Below are 16,588 nucleotides of genomic sequence, written 5' to 3'. Positions count from 1 at the left end.
AGAGGTTAGGCAGCTTAGCTAGTGGCGTGTAGGGAATGTATTTGATATACATATATATATATATATATATATATATATATATATATATATATATAGCCTAGTATATACTCTGCATGTAATGTAGATTCGATATTCAGGCAGTGTAGTATATATAATATAGTGTATTAAAGTGGTTAAAAGAAACCCTGTGCCAAAATGTAAAAAAAAAATGACGTGGGTACATTGGTATACACCTACCCATTCACAAAAAGAGTAAAAATGACAGAAGACAGCTTTGGACACTTCCTTTATTAAACACTTCAGCCCTGGAAGGATCTGCCCCCTTCCTGACTAGGCCATTGCATTAATTTAACTGACAATTGCATGTTGTATGTTGTACCCAAACAAAATGTATGTCCTTTTTTCCTCACAGATAGAGTTTTCTTTTGATGGTATTTGATCACCTCTGCGGTATTATTTTTTGCGCTATGAACAAAAAAAGAGTGACCATTTTGAAAAAAAATAATATTTTGTACTTTTTGCTATAATAATATCGCCCCAAAAATATAAAAAAAAAATGAATAAGTATTCTTCTACATATTTTTGGTAAAAGAAAATCACAATAAGTGTATATTGACTTCTTTGCACAAAAGTTATAGCATCTACAAAATAGGGGATAGATTTATGGCATTTTTATTTATTTATTTACTGGTAATGGTGGTGATCTGCGATTTTTATCAGGACTGCAACATTGCGACGGACACATTGGACACTTTTGACACTTTTTTTTGACCAGTGACATTTATACAACGATCAGAGCTTAAAAAAGGCCTCTGATTACTTTATAAATGTCACTGACAAGTAAGGGGTTAAAACTAGGGGGCGATCAAGGGGTTAACTGTGTTCCCTATGTGTGTTTCTAACTGTGGGGGGAATGTGGCTGACTAGAGGAGGAGAGAAATCATTGTTCCTACTCAATAGGAATACATGCCCTGCTCCTCTCCCCTGATAGAACCGGGATTTGTGTGTTCGGTTCTCGCTCTGTCACGAGCGATCGCTGGTGCCTGCCAGGCACATGCATCAGCCCTGGGAACACGCTACAGGCACGTACCTCCAGTGGCGTGTGCATGCCTGCTACAGCATCTTAAAGAGCCGACGCACATCTACGACGACTTGCCCAGGGCAGGGGAGCCAACCTGCCACAGTATAATTGCGGCGGCTGGTTGGGAAGCGGTTAAAAAAGTGTTCTGCAATGTCCATCCATCTTCAATCATGGAGCCAACAGTCTTGAAGAACAAACTGGCATATAAGAGCTGTCAAAGCAAAAGGAACAAACTTTTTTCCCCAAAAATGTTGGTCTTTTTTATTTGTAGTGCAAAAAGTAAAAACCCTAGTGATGATCAAATACCGCCAAAAGAAAGCTCTATTTGTGACAGTGCTGAAAATTGGCCTGGGCAGGAAGGAGGTGAAAGCGCCCTGTATTAAAGTGGTTAAATTACATTTTTTCCTTTAGAAATGTAATTTTTCTGCAGGACTGTTACGAACATGGGAAAAATGCGCTACTTTACAGGCAGACTCAGGGGACCCACCCCCAGGCACGATATTTAATTTAATTTATATTGTAAGACTTTAAGCATTATTAAAATCACTGCTCCTGAAAAAACTGCAATTTTTTAAACTTTTTTTGCATTGATACATGTCCCCTGGGGCAGGACCCAGGTCCCCAAACACTTTTTATGACAATAACTTGCATATAAGCCTTTAAAATTAGCACTTTTGATTTTTCACATTGGTTTCCCATAGACTTTAACGGTGTTCGAATGTTCGCACACATTGGGGGTTATTTACGAAAGGCAAATCCACTTTGCACTGCAAGTGCACTTAGAAGTGCAGTCACTCTAAATCTAAGGGGTAGATCTGAAATGAGTGGAAGATCTGCTGATTTTATCATCCAATCATGTGCAAGCTAAAATGCTGTTTTTTATTTTCCTTGCACGTCCCCCTCAGATCTACAGTGACTTTACTTCCAAGTGCACTTTCAGTGCAATTTCAAGTCCACTTGCAGTGCAAAGTGGATTTTCCTATAGTAAATAACCCCCTTTGTTTTTCTGTTTGTATGTTCTGGTGCGAACTGAACTGGGGAGGGGTGTTCGGCTCATCCCTAAAAACCATGAAAAGAAAGCTCAGCCTCTGGCTGTGTGAAAATTATAAAAATTTAGTTTGGGTACATGACTGCGCAATCATTGTTCAAAATGCGACAGCTCTAAAAGCTGAAAATTGGCCTGCGCAGGAAGGGGGTAAAAAACGCCTGGCACTAAAGTGGTTAGAGACACAAGAACAAAAAAAGGGAGGGTTAAATAGATCTGATTAGGGTTTCTCTAGGGTTTATTAAGAGGTTAAATAGGAACACATTTTTTTTTAAAAAGGGTTGCTTTAGCCTGGGTTCAACACTGCGAATTGGATGTGGGTTTCCAAATTTGCATGACAAGATATTGTGACTGGCTCTCAATGGAGCCGGTTCACACATCTCCGAAGTGGCTGCAGAGCGAATTGCACAGGGGTCCTGTGCGTCTTTGGCTCCGTTGCAGGTCTAAATTCGGGAAAAAATGTGGGATTGATTCGTCGCTAAAACGGAGAACAGGGCTGCACCGGACCCCTGCTGTCAGCCGCATTCAATTTTAGGTTTGAACCCATCCTAAATCAACAACATTATATAGGGATATGCTGTAGTATTTAGCAAGTCATTTTGGGAACTAGGATTTGCAGTTACAAGTGGTGGGACGTAGGAATAGAATATGCCATGTATGCCTTTTGTACTTTGACAAAGATCTTTTTTTTCATTTTTTTTTTTTTTTTTTGTGGAGCATATGCTCCTTCATGCTCCTTACATTATTAGGCATGCAAATTTTATGCTGTTGAAATCCAAAGAATAGAGCTCACCAGTTTATTTGTACTGTTTGTAACTTATGACATTTAAATGACATTAAAAAGTCATGATTACAGAAGAAAAACAGTAAAGTACTTTGTGCATTTGGGTTTCAGCACTGGAGAAGCAGAGGTGAAATAGTAGGCTGGTTAGTCCTGACGGTTGTACAAATCAAATTTCATATAATTATGAAACTTAAAAACTGCAAAGATCTATTTATAACTAAAGAAGTGATCTCTAGCAAGCCAGGCCTTCACGTTGAATGTCAATTTCTAAATGCTAAGGCAATAGTTTAGAATTTAAGAAAAGTTTTTTGTTTTTTTTTATTAAGTAAAACATTTTAGTGTCTTTTCATTGCTGCATGCTTCAGTTCTCCATTTCAGTCAATCTGATTCTAAACACTCATTAACATGCATGCTGAAATTTTTCCAGAAAATAGATGAGTCAGTCTTATTTGTGTTGATTAAAACATAAACTTGTTCATAAAAAACGGGCTTTGTACAGCTGCCCCGCATCCGGACGGCTGATATAAGTAACCAAAAGGAGTGATTGCTTTGGGCAATTATGTTAAAATACTCCAGCATTTTATCTCCTAACCTGTCATCTTTCTGTCAACCATGGCTCCTCATTCACATTTCCCTCTATTTATGGGAATAATTATCCAGCAATTAATAAAGATATAGTGCAAACTGGACTGACTTCATGAAGTACACGTTAAGGAAAACTTATCATTAGATCATTTCATAGGATTGCAAATGCTTTAATGGAGCCTGAATTAATTTGCTGGGTGTTAGAGTGCAAATTGGGCCAATAAAAATGACACATTGACTTCTTTTTTTTTTTGCAGAGGATGCTGCTCACTTTATGAAGAATAGCAGTATAAATGAAAATTAGCCTCTAGACAATGTTAATTACTCTCTATCCATTAGTAGGAGGGTAATTGAACAACTCATTTTAACGGTAAGGAAACCCCTGCTGGATTCATAAAGGAAAGCATTTAAGTTAAAGCCCTAATTAAACTATAACAGACAGCAAGCGGAAGAAATTTTAAAGATTGAGCAACAGTAAAAAAAGAACTGAAAAAAGTTTAAAAAATTTCACCTGGTGGCACATTTAATATTTTTTATAATAAAAAATAGTTTGTATAAGCCGCAGAATTATATTATAACATTAAACCTTATATTTAAAAAGATAGGAGAATGAAAAAGTCTTGGAGTATCACTGAAGCTAAGAACTTTATTATAGTTTGCCATTCTGCGCTATAAAAAAGCAGTTGAAGCTTACCTGGCTGTCACGGGCAACAGAGTATCTTTTTCATTTCCTAAGGGTTTATGTTAGCTACAATTTCTTGTTAACTAGATCAACCATTGTTTTGTATTATGAACGCCTCCGCTGTCAGAATACAGTGATCAGCACTGCAATCAATTGGCTGTATGTGCTGATCGAATAAAACATTTCTAATATTCCCATTTAACAGAAGTCGTTCACTAGATCAAATTGTCTCTAGCAGGAACAGAAATTGATGGAATGATATTTAGCCAGTCCCTGTTGTAACAGCCAAATTTCAATCCATCCTTGGCCAGATGTCATTTCTATTGGTTCTATTCAGTTGGTTTTAAAATATCCTCTTTGAGTTTCTGGGAGAAAATTGCATCTTCTGCTATTCTAATTACCACAATAAGGTAGGTGGTATTATTTTACTAATATTATATTGTATGCAATAGCCTTTATTTTACATGCTCGTACTGCCAACCATTTCTAATGTGTACCAGTTTTCTTTTTTTGGACGTGTTATGGACTACGAGGCCATGGTACGGCTCTTGTTTCTCTTTCAGGATGCTTCCTGTTGCTTAGTAACAATCAGGCACATCTGTAAATGAGTGCTTTGGTTTGTTAGAGCCTCTCTGAATTAAAAATGATAACATATGTATTCATCTCCACCAATTTTCATTTTCCTAACGTATGTAATCCCAAGTGGTGTCTGCTAGGCATATTCAAGGATATAGAACTCTCTGCTAGGGCTAAACGTTTTCTTAGGTTACTTCTTTACAATCAGGGCCAGCCCTGCCATGGGTCCCGGTGGGTCAATGGGACCCTAGTGGCCCTTTATGAGGGGCGGGAACAGGGGTGCACTGCCCGAGGACCCGAGGCTCCCTCCCTCTAGCGTATGGTGACCAGACCACTGCCCAAGTGACATGCCGAACCTGGGCACTTGGGCAGGCAGTTTCTCAGTGAACGGGGGCTGCATTGGCTATGAGATGAGCCTGTGGTTGCTATTGCGGTAGTACTCACAGAGCTGGAGAGGATGAGCCTGAGCGGCTCCAGCCTACATGTGTGTTACTTCTATAGTCTTCACTTCTCCTTCCCATTAGTCAATAGTAGAACCGTCCGCGATCCCCAGGACATATGACCACCCCCTCTCCCAGCATCCCACCCCTCTCCTCCTACCTCTGCTACCTCCTCCAATCACTCTCCCGGCAGTGGCAAAACATAGTGGAGAGCACAACCTTCTTCCCCCTCCCTCCTGTACAGCAAAGAATTAAGGGAATTGTAGTCCAGAGGGGCAGGATTGCCTCAAGCTACAGAGTGTAATGTCCACAAGCACAAGAAGCAGGTGAATTTGTATTGTACAGTGGGGAGCGAAAGTTTGGACACCCCAGGTAAAAATGTGTATTAATGTGCATAACAAAGCCAAGGAAAGATGGAAAAATCTCCAAATGGCATCAAATTACAGATTCTACATTCTTATAATATGTCAAAAAAGTTTGATTTTATTTCCATCATTTACACTTTCAAAATTACAGAAAACAAAAAAATGGTGTCTGCAAAAGTGCATACCCAATCGCAGCCTCCGATCAACAAACCAAAACCGCCTCCTGATCCCCAAGTCCCACTACAAATCTAAGGGAGAATGAAGATTCGCAGTCCATGAACCATGGTTATAGAATGCTCTACCCACAAAAATCTGCATGGAAGAAAACCATTGTGCCTTCAGAAAAAAACTCAAGACCCACCTCTTCTAAGAAGCAGGACAACATAGGATGGGCCAAGCGCCTTTAAGCGATTTAGTTCACATTTGCAGTGCTATACAAATCATTCATTCATTCATTCATTCACAAGGCCTCCATCTGTCCAGGAGTACAGCCACCCAGGCCTGCTCCAGGACCACCCATGGTGGGACCCCCACAAAGGCATTGGGATTATAGGTCGAGTTCCTCCCCCAGTGCTACCGGCAATGTATTACAAGAACAGTACATCAAAGTATATCAAATAACATTAAAAGAAAGTGAGGTAAGTGAGATAAAGAAAAATAATTAAAATAAAATGGTATGATTTAGTCAGGTCTAGCCATCCCATGGACCGGTAAGTGGTAAGAAAAACATCAACAGCGGAAAGCACTGTAAAAATCGGATTCAGGTATGTGCATCACAGTTAGTCGGCACTTTCAGCGAGGGTTCTGCCAGCTCCAACAATGCAACCTCCTGGCTGCATGGCACTGGGTCAGGATCAGCGGTGTACTTCTGCCAAGGTGCCCAGATACTAGTAAACCTCTCATGTCTATCTTTACATTTCACCACCCACGCCTCTGCCTCCTTAATCTCATCTTCCTTCTTAAGCCACTCAGCTATAGTGGGCGCCTGTGTGCATTTACAGTAGAGCAGTATAAGTCGTTTGGCTGCATTCCGTAGATGCGGTAGCGTACTTTTCTTGTAATTGCTCAGAGGGAGGGCAGGGACATGCAAGAAGAAGCGAGCTGGGTAAAGCAGAACATCAACCCCAAGAGCTTCTTTTATGTGCGTTCGGATGTCTAACCAGAATGGATTAATCAGAGGGCATTCCTAAAAATGTGAAGGATTGTTCCCCTCTTGCCACAGCGTCAACTTGACATGGTCAGTGACTGAGGGGTAAATACGTGATAGGGCTGCAGGTACCTGGTACCAGCGTGTCAAGAGTTTATAGTTAGTCTCCTGTGTTTCCTGATTAATTTAATATTACAATATTTTTTGTTGGGTTAATGTGATATTTTTCCCTTTTTTTATTAGTATTATTTTTTCTTTCTTTGTTTTTTTCTTGTTTTAAATCGTTTTTATAAAATTTTTACACATTTAAAAAAATCTTACATACTTTGCAAAACAATTTGTAAATCATTCATAAAAATACAAAACATTTTCAAGGTACACATAATTACATAAAAAATACATCCTCTAACATGCACTTAAATACATAAATAGATCTCCTCCGCGGCATATACTGTTGATTCTCCTGGACCATCTGAGTTACCACCAATGAGAAAGGAGAAAAAAGAAAGAAGAAACGTGGAAACAGGCCCGTTCCGCTATCTCCACCGTGAAAAAAATAGGGGAGGGGGATTTTCAAAATAAGTATCCCCACATAACCCGTGTCAATTTATCTTTACTTTCATGGAAAGAGAGAAACCAATCTCTCTATCCCAGTATTATTTTTTCTTTTGTGGTATTGGCACAACCCACAGATGTATTTGGGTCCTTATTCTTTCTGCAGGGGAATAGCAGTTGTAATCTGTCGATAGAAACAAAACGAAGGGAGCGCTGGAGGAAAAATAAGCAGCTTAGCACACAAAAGTGAATATACAAGCTTCAATGACTAATAAACAAGAACGTTTTTCTTCAATCACATCACAGATGTATTCATTTCAGAACTTTATTTGTACATCACTTATTAAGACTTTTATATGTTTGTCATAGTTGAGCGCTGGAAACCATTTTCTAGTTTAGTAGTTGTAATCTGTAAACACAGATTACTGTCTGCTAGTTTAGGTTATAATTGATTATAGTATCTATGAGAAGAAATATATTATTTAATATAGTTCCCCAATATATTCATATGTTTTAACAGGGTAACTTTAGGTAATTTGTGGTGAATATAGTTTCAGTGTCTGTGTCACCCTATCAATATGACTGTTAATTCTAAGTGACTTAATTGTAAAATACATCTTAATTTATTTTTCAAATCTCATAGTCCATATTTTCACACAATTGTATTGTGTTTAAAAGAATATCTGCATAGCGCAATGAATCTCAAGAATAATTAATTGTTCACTTTTTTTTTTTCAATAATTTATTTTTATATTGGAGGCACAGGTATACATTGATCGATTAAACTATTGGTATCAATGACTTAATTAATCGTTCAAACATCCTGACAGATTCTATTGGCCCTCACTTTTCTAGGACAAAATGCGTAAAGCTGGGCGGCCTGTGCATTGTTTGATAACCAACCAAACCAAAGTTTGAAAAGGCATAGTGGAGGAATAAAGACTTGTTAACACAGGTGTTGATTATGAAGAATGAAGCAATGCTCATTAATAAGGATGAGCGCAGACGTGTTTGCATGGTCCACGTGCAGAGCCCACCAGGAAGTCGGCGCAGTGCTGCTCTAATCACAGGCAGTGAGACATTGCCCTGATGCGTGGCTGCCGAGATCGGGAAATGTCTCACTGCTTGTGATTAGCGCAGGGCAGCGCTGAACCGACTTCCTGGCGGGCTCTGCATGTGGACCATGCGAACACGCCTGAGCTCATACCTACTCATTAACGCACAGGGTGGATTTGATTTAAATCAAGTTGATTTAAATCCTAATTTTTAAAGAGCAACTCTGTCATCTATGTCCCGCAGTGGCTCCTTCTCTGAGCCGCTGTTGACTCACCGACAGTCTCAATCACTTTAATGGGATGGCCGGTGAAGCGGCAGTGACACAACAAGGTGAGGGACGTAGTGGCAGCAGGTGAGTGGATGCCCGCTAACAGGTGCTGCCATGATGGATCTGAAATGACATGTGTTCTTTTAATGTAAGGACTTATTCTTACTGGTAGTTAGAATCTTTAATATTTAAAGATTAAAATCAAAATTTAAGTTTGCTATTTAGGATAATAAGCTATCAGGTTAGTAAAACACTGATATCAGAACCGATTTAGGTTAATAGGTTAATCACACATAGTTGGAGAGCTACTCAAATTATTTTATTTATTTAAAACAATAACATTATATTACATATTCTTGTATTTGCTTAAGCATCAAGGTGTATTAACTGAGTGCATAAACAAAATATCTTTGAAAAAACAAACAAACAAAAGTACTTAGACTGAGTATATCACTTGGGTCCGTATAAAATAAACTTTCAAACATGGTCCTTGCATCACAGCATGTCTTCTCTTGATGTTGTTTCATTCTGGCCACCAGGCCTTGCATCTCTTTGTTGCATTGCTTTCATTTTGCACACATACCTGCTTTACCCATAATTAGAGGAACTTTGTTAAAATATTCCCTAACTGGGTCTCTCTTATGGCCCGCTGTCATTTTGCTCCTCAGGAGAGGAATAAAGCACGCCAAGCTATGTGCAGAAAGATCCTAAGGTTTATAAGCGGCTTAGAAGGTTTCATTTAATTTTTACTGCTTGCCCTTCCTCCTCACACTTAGAGCATAGTACAGATGCATTTCTCTTCAAGCATTTATACAGTTTGTAGTGTACATAGATTCGCAAAACAATATTACTGAACTTTGTTTTATCTCATGGTCACTGTGAAATTGTGTGACTACATCAATGCAGAGCACGTTATCTTGATGGATTCATTAATTAAGTTTACCAAAATTGTAAATATTGCAGAAAATACAGCCTCATGCTACATAACTAAGATCCATTTAATGCTGAATAAACAAAATTATTAATGCATCTTAAATAGAAAACTATCTTTAGGGACGGTTCAATCTGCTGCGATGCGGGAACCCTGCGAATCCACTCTGGGTTCCCGCATCGCATGTCTTCCGGCGGCAGTTCACACTGACCTATATGAACTGCTGGGAATGTTAGTTAAAAGTTAATGACACCCCCAAATCAATTCACATATCGCAATGCGATCTGCAGACTTGGACAGGAATTGGATCGCATGGGCGTGAACACCCATGCAATCCGATTCGGCTGCGGAATGCAAAAAGGGTTCTGTGCGAGTTTGGTTTGAATGCGATGCAAATTCAGCCATACTATCTGTATGGCTGAAATTGCATTGCACAGAGATTGCATGTGCTTTGCACTGCAGTGCGGTGTGAATCACATCCAATCTGGGACATCGCTGCAGTGTGAACTGGTCCTAAGATCAATTCTCACTCCAAAAGCATTTTATTAAAATAAATTTGTTAAAAATTCAAAAAAAATCTGATTTAAATCAAAAACATCTGATTTAAATAAAAAAAATCTGATTGTTTTTTGTTTTTTTTAAACCATCGATTTTTTTATCCACTCTGTTAATGCTCCCATGGCACTTATGATGTGTTGTATGTCATGTTTTCTTTGTTTATGAAGCATTGAAAAAGCCCATGGAAGTGTTGCTTTTCTAGTGGGTTGTCCTTAAAGAGGAAGTGATGTAGAGAAACTTATTAAATTTGGTATGTTGATTTAGCATATATTACAATAATTATATGAATTGAAAAACAGCAGCCATGTAATCATACTCACTACTGCTTTCCTGCTTCTGGAGGACAGATTTTCCCAGTTTAAGGGATACCCACTTAGTGACGTGTTGCCAGACCTGTTTTTTGTTTTTTTTGTAGCTCTGGATACTTGGGTTGCTAATAGTTTATTAAAAATAGCATGTAATATATACTCACGTTAAAATCACAATACAGTACATCACTTTGAGGCTGGGTTCACACCGCAGCATGGAGCAGCCCACAGCAGGGGTCCGGTGCACCCTCCATTCACCGTTTCGGGTACAATTTCAGCCTGAATTTTGGCTGAATTAGGACCAGAAACAGACCAGAAGACACACAGGACCCCTATGCAATTAGCACCGGAGCCGCTGCAGAGATGTGTGTCACAATCTCCTGACATACAAATTAGGATGCAGAAATACCACATTTGATTCCCGATAGTGTGAACCGAGCTTAAGGATGCACAAAGAGGCTGGCGAACCTCTTCTGCTTCATAACGGTGATACAGCGGCTCTACTGGTGTATCTGACAGGCGTGATGATGGTCTCCACCGTATACATTACACCCTAGGTGGGGCTTCATCATATATATTTGTTTGATATGTTACATCTGATTGTTTTATTTGATTGGTAAACATATACAGTATAAATATTTACATTTTAGAATTAGGGAGTCCCACTTCTACTGCTGCAAGGTTATCTTTATATCTATTCAGTGTTAGGATATTTTGTGGATTAATCATGTTATGTTTAGCTGCTTAGTATACAGTATATCGTTTTAACACTTTTTTTGGCTGCGCAGTGACACATTATAATGTTGACATTTCCTACCTGGCAGTGTTGCCAACCTACCAGATTGAAATTTACAGGCATGACACCCAAAATTTACTGGCACAGCCAAGTTTTTACTGGCATTTCCAAAATTTTAAAAATTTGAGTTTTAAGTCCAAATTTCAGTATTTAGGCTACAAACAAGTACAATATGCAATTAGCAATGTGATTTAAGGTAGATATCAAGGCAAGAAACATATTTCTATTTTATTTTGGATATAGTAAGTAAGTAATTTAGAGATAGGACAGAAAATAGAATGGGTGGCACACACACATGTAATTGACTCTCATAGTGACACTGACAGCAGTGTGCAGCAGCACAGATAATTATGACATCTCACTGAAATGCCATGTCCCCTCCTGAGTCACATTGACAGTCTCTCCACGCCAGGTGGTCCCTTCTGTCCACACCAGTCCAAACAGCCAGCTACGGACCAGAAACATGCATGCCCAGTTCCAAGCCAAGCGCCAAAGCCATATTTTTACTGGCAACTTTTTTCCTGTCACTGGCATTTATTAGTAGGAGAAAAGTGCTTGTTATTTACTGGCTGCCAGTAAAAATACTGACAGTTGGCAACAGTGCACAGTACTCGATGGGGGGCTGGAGTTGCCAGAATTAACTTTTCACATGAACAAAATGGTGATTGGTTGCTAGGACCAACCAGCTTCCTAGCAACCAATCACCTTCTGATTAATGTGGCCTGGGGAAGGGGGGAGTGGCACCTACACCTATTCTCCTGAAGAAAAAAAACATACTACAAGTGGTCTAGTTGGCCTGGGCACAGACAGAATACAGTACTGGATTACAAGGGTGACCCAGAGAATGGGTACCTGCACCAATTCACCAAAGAAAAAAGTACTACAAGTGGTTCCAGTTGACCTACACACAGTCAATGCTTTTCACTCCTGGTAGAGGTGCCAGTGAGGGATGTATGGCTGCTGGCAATGGCTTTAGGTAAAAAAAATATATATATATTTTTTATTGGTATAGGTGTGGAAAGGAGAATTTGAGAGGGTGGTTTAAGGTTGCCCAGAGAAGGGCTTTATTTTAGAAGCCTAATTTTTGCTGAAAAAATGGTTTTACATTGCAGCTAATATAAAGCTACTTTCTAATACAACAAAATGCCTCAGACATTTGTTTTTGACAGAGTGAACATTCTTTTTAGTAAAATTAGATTTATTTTGTGTAGCTGGATCTGGGTAATGTACAGTATATTTCAGTCTACTGCATTATCAGTGTTAACATGCAGCTGAACAGCAAAGACTTTGTCTGATTGACCTGTGCCTGGTGTCTGTGACTTCCTCTGTGATCGCAGATGGATGCCATCCAGTCCATCCGTCAGCACAGCCCCAGAGTCACACTCCACCATGAGACGTGCTGCTCAGAGTCCACTCTTTTCAAACCAAAGAGAAAATCCTGGCAGTATTCCGCAAAGGAGCCCCTGGGGGGGGGGGCCCCACCCCAAAGCACCTTGTCCCCATGTTGATGAGGACAAGGGCCTCTTCCCGACAACCCTGGCCGTTGGTTGTCGGGGTCTGCGGGCGGGGGGCTTATCAGAATCTGGGAGCCCCTTTAATAAGGGGGACCCCAGATACCGGCTCCCCACCCTATGTGAATGAGTATGGGGTACGATGTACCCCTACCCATTCACCTGGTGAAAAAAGGGTAAATAAAAAAACACAACACAAGTTTTTAAAATAATGTATTAGACTGCTCCGGTGGTCTTCCGTCTTGGGGGTCTTCTCGCCAGATTCCTCCACTATCTTCTGCTAGCTCTTTTACTAGCGGAGGAGCCCAGCCTTCTTCTTCGTCGTCGCTGCCATCCGGGAGTCTTCTTCTGAATTGTCCTGCTCTTCGGGGGTCTTGTTCACCCTCTTCGGTTCTTCTTGCCGGGCCTCCGCTATCTTCTTATAGCTCTTTAACTAGCGTTGGCCCGGTCTTCTGTCACTGCCGCCGCCGCCACCTTCTACTTCTTCTGCTTCTTCTTTTTCTTCCTTCTTCAGATGTTTACACAATACTCTCTCCGGCCGTAATGCTGGGACGTGCTGTGCGGCGACTTATATAGGGACAAGGGGTGGGGTCTCCGGAGGAGGAGTCAAAACTTCTTTCTAAGAACTGAGTTTTGGGAACAAAAACTCAGCCGGATAATCAGATCGTGTATACGCGACATTAGAAGAAAACCTTTTAGAGTATGCAAAAGACTTCAGACTGGGGCAGATGTTCACCTTCCAGCAGGACAATGACCCTAAACATACAGCCAGAGCTACAACAGAATGGTTTAGATCAAAGCATGTTCATGTGTTAGAATAGCCTAGTCAAAGTCCAGACCTCATGGGCGCTCTCCATCCAATCTGACAGAGCTTATGGGAGCTTATGGGAGTTGAATACAAATGCACGCTACACTTTTCAGATATTTGTTTGTACATTTTTCTGAAAAAAAATGATGGTCACATAAAATCTCAATAAAATACATCTATGTTTTTAGTTGTAACATGATAAAATGTGCAAACAATTTCAAAGGGTATGAATACTTTTTCAAGGCACTGTATATGCTTCACTAACACGCCATAAATGCTCTAGGTGCAGTTAAGGTGAAGTTACTGGGCATCACCATTGAAATCAATGGAAGCTGTTAACAAGCATTGATGCCTTATGAAAGAAACAGGCTGCCTAATTTTTAAAACAACACAATGCTACGGCTCCTATGTGAACAGCACTACATGGTACCATTATAATATTCACGGCAGCCGTTAATGGGCAGTTATGAGGCTATAGAAATGAATAAATTCTAAATAAATACATAGTAACATGGTGTTGAAACACATGTGAACGAGCCCTAACAATAGACACCGGCTGTTGTTTTCAATGTGTAATGCTTAAAACCTACTGTTTGTGAAATAAATGAAGAGCATTAGATGTCACCTTCCTTTGCTTACTTGATGAGGTATAATTATTCTGAAGAACGGTGAGGAGGAGTGATCTAGTGGTGTATAGCGATAACGATATTGTCCTCCATTACTATGGATGGATGGTGAAATTGATACTTTGCTCAGAGTCTACCTTTTTACTTCATATAATTGAAGAGATCCTGGTGGAAGGTTGAGCATCTATCTTTTCATAGTCATGGTATTTGAGGACTCAAATGCTTTATGTTTGATATACTTTATGTTTGATATACTGTATATATTTGAGGAGTCACAACATTTTTGCATATATTTATTTATCATGATTGATCACATCGTTGCTCATGTTTTTGTTTGATAGGTATATTATAATTAGACGTTTATGAATTTTGCCATATTATGTATTATTTATTTATTGATCACAAAAAAAATATGATTTATTATTTATTTACTATTTTTACTATTGAAATGTATTTATCACAATTGATCCTATTATTACGCATGCTATTGATATGATAGGATTGGAATTAGTAGTTCATAAATTTGTTCACACTTTATTTTTGATAATGAAAAAATATTTATGTATTTGAATGTACTATTTTTGATATATGGATCATGTTTTGTAAAGGATGAGTTTTTTTATTATAATCATGTAGAAGTAGAAGGGTGAGCGCTACATATTTTTATCTTTATTATGATTCTGTTGGTGTGATTGGTGTGACACACGATGGTACCAGCAAGCTCCCCATAGTTATGTAGATACAAATCTACAGTGCAGAATTAAAACTGAAACAAGAATTGTGATTGGTTTGCTTTGGGCAACAAGAAATGGTTCTATACCACACCAAGTTCCTCTATTTTTTTTTACATTAATGAATGTTTATAAATGCACCCCAAAATCTCAGGGGCCCTTTGTGTAGCTGTGCAGTTTTCATAAATAATATGTACACCCTGATAGTTTCCCACATAACCAGACAAAATGGCTCAGGAACATTTATGGTTAGTTGAAACATATTTCGTTTTGACTCTGTCTGACCTAACATTTTACTATGTACGAGGTTCTGGCTGAAAAGCATTACCGTATAACATTATTATAATATTATATAATTAGGTTAAATAGCTGTTGTCATATCCTGAATATGCATCGCTTTAACAGTGTGTGAATACCAAAACTGGTTAAACAGAAATGCAAATATTTTGGCAGGTAGAACTGTTCTCAAATGTGTTTTTGTTAATTTCCAGTTAACTGTTTCTCTGTTCCATTTTAATGTAGTTATTAACTGTAATATACAATAGCATAGCTACAGTACAACCATAGCAACCAAGATGACAGTTACTGTATATCATACACTGAGCCAAGTGGACAGGCAGAACTAGTAGTTCTGCCTGTCTGCATAATAAGTAATGCAAGAAGCAATGACATTAGGATAAATTGATATATATATATATATATATATATATATATATATATATATATATATATATATATATATATATCGAAAATGACTGTTTTTAAAAATATTTTTATACAGGAGGTGGTCAGAGACTGGGGACATGGTTCAGGAGGTGGTCAGAGACTGGGGACATGGTACAGGAGGTGGTCAGAGACTGGGGACATGGTAGAGGAGGTGGCCAGAGACTGGGGATATGGTAGAGGAGGTGGTCAGAGACTGGGGACATTGTACAGGAGGTGGTCAGAGACTGGGGACATGGTTCAGGAGGTGGTCAGAGACTGGGGACATGGTTCAGGAGGTGGTCAGAGACTTGGGACATGGTACAGGAGATGGTCAGAGACTGGGGACATGGTACAGTAGGTGGTCAGAGACTGGGGACATGGTACAGGAGGTGGTCAGAGACTGGGGACATGGTACAGGAGGTGGTCAGAGACTGGGGACATGGTACAGGAGGTGGTTAGAGACTGGTGACATGGTACAGGAGGTGGTCAGAGACTGGCGACATGGTACAGGAGGTGGTCAGAGACTGGCGACATGGTACAGGAGGTGGTCAGAGACTGACGACATGGTACAGGAGGTGGTCAGAGACTGGCGACATGGTACAGGAGGTGGTCAGAGACTGGCGACATGGTACAGGAGAGGGTCAGAGACTGGCAACATGGTACAGGAGAGGGTCAGAGACTGGTGACATGATAAAAGAGATAAGTGTGTTGCCCCCTGTGCAGCCAGTGTGTTGTCCCCTGTGCAGCCAGTGTGTTGCCCCCTGTGCAGCCAGTGTGTTGTCCCCTGTACAGCCAGTGTGTTGTCCCCTGTGGAGCCAGTGATGCCCCTCGTGCTGCCAGTGTGTTGTCCCCTGTGCAGCCAGTGTGTTGTCCCCTGTGTAGTCAGTGATGCCCCTCGTGCAGCCAGTGTGTTGTCCCCTGTGTAGTCAGTGATGCCCCTCGTGCAGCCAGTGTGTTGTCCCCTGTGTAGTCAGTGATGCCCCTCGTGCAGCCAGTGTGTTGTCCCCAGTGTAGTCAGTGATGCCCCTCG

The 16,588-nt window shown here is 40.0% G+C and overlaps 1 protein-coding gene across 1 annotated transcript in view; it reads right to left on the bottom strand.

The window, feature by feature from the left end:
• TMEM132D (transmembrane protein 132D) overlaps positions 1 to 16,588 on the bottom strand; it is a 1,480,018-nt gene that overhangs the window by 348,286 nt on the left and 1,115,144 nt on the right. The gene's annotated exons all lie outside the window — the stretch shown is intronic.

The sequence above is a fragment of the Lithobates pipiens genome, unplaced genomic scaffold (genome assembly GCF_037356315.1).
Source record: "Lithobates pipiens isolate NorthernLeopardFrog02 unplaced genomic scaffold, aLitPip1_a1.2 Scaffold_3, whole genome shotgun sequence".
NCBI classification, from domain to species: domain Eukaryota; kingdom Metazoa; phylum Chordata; class Amphibia; order Anura; family Ranidae; genus Lithobates; species Lithobates pipiens.
Note: the sequence above shows the minus strand (reverse complement) of the source record. Positions and strands in the feature narration are given on the sequence as shown.